Below are 6,000 nucleotides of genomic sequence, written 5' to 3' on the forward strand. Positions count from 1 at the left end.
CTCCACGGCCGGTCTTGTACCGCAATCAAATACAGAGCCCGTAGGGGGCAGTAAGCCCGCATATATAGCTCACTGTGTATATAATGAAGAAGCAGAGGTTAGTTTCTCATCTGCATGTTGCAGAGCCTTACGCAACTCGTACCAACAGCTGAGGGTTTGATCCCTGCACGGGCTATTAGTTGAAAGACCATTGTAAATGACGTGTAACGGCTTTATCCAGCTGGCTTTTATGTTTCATCCTAAATTGCTATCTTGAAACCAAAATAATTAGAAATATGGAACACAACCGTTGTTCCCCAAGAAGGAAAGCTGTTTTACACTGACGTCACTCAAAGGAAATCAAAGGAAAATGTTGTATTAGCACGAGCTGCACAGGCTCTGAATCAGACCATTTCAATTAGTCTGATCAGTGCAGGACAAGTTAATGTAGAATTATTGCTTTGTCTATCTCTTGTTTGTATATAAATGAATGTCTCTGAAAACTTAATGTTAGTTTTTAATTTAGTTTTAGTTTTACGATGTAGGTCATGCGTTGACATATGCACAAACACACGAAATGTCTCATTCCTGATTCAGCTCATGCTCCATAGGAGAGAAAAGATTCCTCCTGTTTCTCGTACAACCATATCAGAACAGAAGCCCGTGTCACCCAGCTCTGATTCAAGATTGAGTCGCATCTTCAACATTTTGTTTTTGTTTCTGATCATTATTTTCTTTAGTTATGATCAATATTGAACTTTTTCTAAATAAAACAAAAATAATCAAACATGCAGGTAGATTTTTTTTAAAAGTATTAGGAGTTGACAGGGCGCTCCTTCGGAATAGTCGTCAGAAAATGTGAGAAAAGGAAAGTTACGTAAACTCTCACACACAGCATTAATATTGGAATCTGATCATAAAAAACTAGCTGTCTCCCCGTCGGTAATCAAACCCCAGATTCCCGCGTGACAGGCAGGAACACAAAAAACTTTACTAACTAGGAGCGTTTGCTAGCTATTAGGAGGCATTTACTCTTAATTATGTAACTGTTTTGGGTTTCGACTTTAATTTTCCCAATACCAGTTTTTTACAAAAGTAAAGGCACACGGCACATCACGTCCGAGTTTAGTGACAACTACCTCAGAGATTGTAAGCTGGGTAGTTTCAGATCACTTTTTTTTAAAGGTTCAAGCAAACCCGAATACCTTTGCAAGAGACATTTCAGAATCGCAGTCAAATCCAGTACGATTGCTGGATCCTTCGAATTCGACTGAACTATAGCACAGATCTGCAGTCCACGATTAGAATACTGTAGCTGTGTTGTATAAGCTATACCACCCAAAATAGTTCTAAAACAGGAGATGCATCCTTGTTTAGGAATGTGGTATAAAGTGAAATGGTCTGGGAAGAGCCCTACGTTTGAACAGTTCAAAATAGACGTAAAGGGGTATTTACGGACTCTTTCGAAATGTAAGAACAAGCTGTGCGGACCTTATCTTTATTTACCTTGTGTAATCGTTTTTCATAAAGTGTAATTGTATTATAGCATGTGCCCCTGACGATTTTCTTGATACGTTATATGTGCTCTTGTTTGTATTGTATGTAGTTTTGTTGTTCAAATAAAACGTAAAAGACTCAACTTTCCGGATGCGGCTGCTGTAAAAATAAAATGACATCAAGGGTGCTGTACGCAGAGGTCTGAAACCTGCTCCACAGAAGATCTTTATCCAGAGGTGTTAAAGAAGTCGAGATCTCACCATGAGAGGGGAAGCATCTCAGAAAAAGCAGGTGCAGTCGGTTCCACGGTCATAACGCCACTAAGTCGGGTGACAAGAGCAAAACCCACCCGACCTCCTCCGAGCAAGTAATGAGACAAAGAGACAGCGCACAGCGGGTAGCGTGGCCGAGCGGTCAAAGGCGCTGGATTAAGGTTCCAGTCTCTTCGGAGGCGTGGGTTCGAATCCCACCGCTGCCAGGTGCTTCTGTCAGGACCCCCTTTCAGCTGACTTCAGATGAAAGGGAGGGAACTGCTTTTTGGCAGTCTCTCGAGAAACTAAGCTTTTCTCGTGTTTAAAGATACTTTCTCAGCTTGACATCAAGGCACAAAACAAAAACGTTCTTGCGTCCTCTCACCCCAAAAGCGCTTTGCCACTTTTTGTGTTATGCAGGGAACAACGTCTGCCCAGATCACTTTTGTGTCAATGCAAATCGTAGTGTGCCCTCCGTTTTAATGTTGGCTGTGCTGGCGTGCCGCTTCTGTCTGTGAAAATTGAATGTTCTGCTTCTTCACACCGAATCGTTGGCGGGGGTTGAGCTTGTTAAATCTTTGCGCATAGCGCTCCTTTGGAAGTACTTTGTCCAAGTTCAAAAGCGATCGTGGCATTTACTTCATGCGTTCAAGAAGCATGCCTCGCACGACAGATTTAAATGGGGAATGGAGCCTGCTTCTTGCTGTTTTTCCTGTGGTTGCAGTTACAAAGTTGATCGTGCTTTCACATTCTGTTAACAGTATTCACTGGCTGAGCTTTATCAGTTGGTTCGAAAAGGAATCTCTGCTTCGGTTCCAGAAAAGTCATCTGTAGTGTGTTTTTTTCCGTGCCCATGGCAGTCTTTTAGAGCTGGTAGTAATGGTGGCAAAGTTAATTTTTTATCCTCTTTAAAAGAATAAGGACGGGCTGGGGCGAGCTGCATTTACCACTCTTTCAGCTAAACGCCGAACTCGCGAACTGATTACACTGCAGAGCCACAGGCGCCTCGCTTTTCTCCATTCTCTGGGTTAGGGTGAAAAAAAAACACTGCTGGTATTAGCTGGCCTGCTGGGAGTACCTCTTCTTCACTGATAAGCAAGATTTGTGTTTCATCTTTCGCAAGCTGTATAGATTTCTTTCAAAACAAGTTGTTCCAGAAAGGAAACGAACACTTGCATTCACCTCAATTAAAAGGCATGGGATTTGCCCGTAAGGATAAATTCTGTACAGTAAGACAGGAAGAAAGGCACCGCTGGGAATCGGACCCAGGATCTCCTGTTTACTAGACAGGCGCTTTAGCCAACTAAGCCACGGCGCCGGCAAAGGGCCGTCCTTTGACGGCCACTTGGACACGTCTCAACTGCTCTGAGACATCTGCGTTCGGTGTGCACCGAGCCTGCTCGCCTTGCAAGTTGCTTCATTTACATGCGATAGCTCCACCACTAAGAGAAAGGATGAGAAATGGCTTTTATCTGGCACTTTTCATGTCAGAGGATCTCAATCTGCTTTCCGTGTACAAGAGGATGTCCAACTCATGTAGCTAAAGACGTAGACGACAGTGCTCCACTGAAATCTTGATCTCACAACCCTCGGCATGACTCCGCTGTGTTCTGCTTTAGACAAAGGGGGGAAAAGACTTCTTTCATCACACGTTTTGCACTGTTTACGGTGTTTGCAGTGCTCTTTCTTAAATGAAATCCAGGAATCGGCACCATATGAGGTGTGACTAGATAATATTGGAACAAGTAGCCTCGCCATTCCATGCGTGACGTGAGCAAAGTGTAATTCCTGTCTTTATAGTGTGCTTGTTAGAGACTTAGCTGGCACCCAGAGCGCTTTAAATCAGGGAGTCAGCAGCCCAAGAGAAGAGAGCTTCCTTCGTCTATGTTTTTTGCGTGAAGGGGGGAAACAATGCGTGTGCTGCAAACGATCTTAGTATCGAAGTGCCGTCCCACATAACCGATCCGAACAATCTGCTTTACAGAGGAGCACTGCCGGAGCTTATCGTTGGCAAACTGAAGACCAGGCCGACCTCTTCTGTGACTCTTGAACACTGAATCTCAAGGTTGTGAATTCAAGCTCCACGCTGGCGGGAAATTCCATAGGTAATGATCACATTTTCTTGCATGCTAATCAAAAGAAATATTAAGAAACTTTTCCCGATACCAGTTTTTTACAAAAGTAAAGGCACACGGCACATGTGTGCCACATCACGTCCGAGTTTAGTGACAACTACCTCAGAGATTGTAAGCTGGGTAGTTTCAGATCAGATCACTTTTTTTATCAAAGGTTCAAGCAAACCCGAATACTTTTGCAAGAGACATTTCAGAATCCCAGTCAAATCCAGTACGATTGCTGGATCCTTTGAATTCGACTGAACTATAGCACAGATCTGCAGTCCACCATTTGAATACTGTGGGTGTGTTGTATAAGCCACATGGCCAAAATAGTTCTAAAACAGGAGATGCATCCTCGTTTAGGAATGTGGTATAAAGTGAAATGGTCTGGGAAGAGTCCTACGTTTGAACAGTTCAAAATAGACGTAAAGGGGTATTTACGGACTCTTTCGAAATGTAAGAACAAGCTGTGCGGACCTTATCTTTATTTACCTTGTGTAATCGTTTTTCATAAAGTGTAATTGTATTATAGCATGTTCCCCTGATGATTTTCTTCATACGTTATATGTGCTCTTGTTTGTATTGTATGTAGTTTTGTTGTTCAAATAAAACGTAAAAGACACAACTTTCCGGATGCGGCTGCTGTAAAAATAAAATGACATCAAGGGTGCTGTACGCAGAGGTCTGAAACCTGCTCCACAGAAGATCTTTATCCAGAGGTGTTAAAGAAGTCGAGATCTCACCATGAGAGGGGAAGCATCTCAGAAAAAGCAGGTGCAGTCGGTTCAACGGTCATAACGCCACTAAGTCGGGTGACAAGAGCAAAACCCACCCGACCTCCTCCGAGCAAGTAATGAGACAAAGAGACATCGCACAGCGGGTAGCGTGGCCGAGCGGTCTAAGGCGCTGGATTAAGGCTCCAGTCTCTTTGGGGGCGTGGGTTCGAATCCCACTGCTGCCAGGTGCTTCTGTTGCGACCCCTTTTCAGCTGACTTCAGACGAAAGGGAGGGAACTGCCTTTTGGCAGTCTCTCGAGAAACTAAGCAAAGTGTTTAAAGATACTTTCTCAGCTTGACATCAAGGCACAAAACCAAAACCCTCTTGCGTCCTCTCACCCCAAAAGCGCTTTGCCACTTTTTGCGTTATGCAGGGAACGACGTCTGCCCAGATCACTTTTGTGTCAATGCAAATCGTAGTGTGCCCTCCGTTTTAATGTTGGCTGTGCTGGTGTGCCGCTTCTGTCTGTGAAAATTGAATGTTCTGCTTCTTCACACCGAATCGTTGGCGGGGGTTGAGCTTGTTAAATCTTTGCGCATAGCGCTCCTTTGGAAGTACTTTGTCCAAGTTCAAAAGCGATCGTGGCATTTACTTCATGCGTTCAAGAAGCATGCCTCGCACGACAGATCTAAATGGGGAATGGAGCCTGCTTCTTGCTGTTTTTCCTGTGGTTGCAGTTACAAAGTTGATCGTGCTTTCACATTCTGTTAACAGTATTCACTGGCTGAACTTTATCAGTTGGTTCGTAAAGGAATCTCTGCTTCGGTTCCAGAAAAGTCATCTGTAGTGTGTTTTTTTCCGTGCCCATGGCAGTCTTTTAAAGCTGGTAGTAATGGCGGCGAAGTTAATTTTTTATCCTCTTTAAAAGAATAAGAACGGGCTGGGGCAAGCTGCATTTACCACTCTTTCAGCTAACCGCCGAACTCGCGAACTGATTACACTGCAGAGCCACAGGCGCCTCGCTTTTCTCCATTCTCTGGGTTAGGGTGAAAAAAAAACACTGCTGGTATTAGCTGGCCTGCTGGGAGTACCTCTTCTTCACTGATAAGCAAGATTTGTGTTTCATCTTTCGCAAGCTGTATAGATTTCTTTCAAAACAAGTTGTTCCAGAAAGGAAACGAACACTTGCATTCACCTGAATTAAAAGGCATGGGATTTGCCCATAAGGATAAATTCTGTACAGTAAGACAGGAAGAAAGGCACCGCTGGGAATCGGACCCAGGATCTCCTGTTTACTAGACAGGCGCTTTAGCCAACTAAGCCACGGCGCCGGCGAAGGGCCGTCCTTTGACAGCCACTTGGACACGTCTCAACTGCTCTGAGACATCTGCGTTCGGTGTGCACCGAGCCTGCTCGCCTTGCAAGTTGCCTCATTTACA

At 44.2% G+C, this 6,000-nt stretch overlaps 2 non-coding genes across 2 annotated transcripts; both read left to right on the forward strand.

The window, feature by feature from the left end:
- Nucleotides 1-1,872: 1,872 nt before the first annotated feature.
- trnal-aag (transfer RNA leucine (anticodon AAG)) lies at nt 1,873-1,954 on the forward strand. The gene has a single exon. It is a non-coding gene; the product is annotated as a tRNA-Leu (tRNA).
- Nucleotides 1,955-4,723: 2,769 nt separating this feature from the next.
- On the forward strand, nt 4,724-4,805 carry trnal-aag (transfer RNA leucine (anticodon AAG)). The gene has a single exon. It is a non-coding gene; the product is annotated as a tRNA-Leu (tRNA).
- Nucleotides 4,806-6,000: the final 1,195 nt, after the last annotated feature.

The sequence above is a fragment of the Atractosteus spatula genome (assembly GCF_055471065.1).
Source record: "Atractosteus spatula isolate fAtrSpa1 chromosome 10 unlocalized genomic scaffold, fAtrSpa1.hap1 SUPER_10_unloc_15, whole genome shotgun sequence".
Taxonomy (NCBI): Eukaryota; Metazoa; Chordata; class Actinopteri; order Semionotiformes; family Lepisosteidae; genus Atractosteus; species Atractosteus spatula.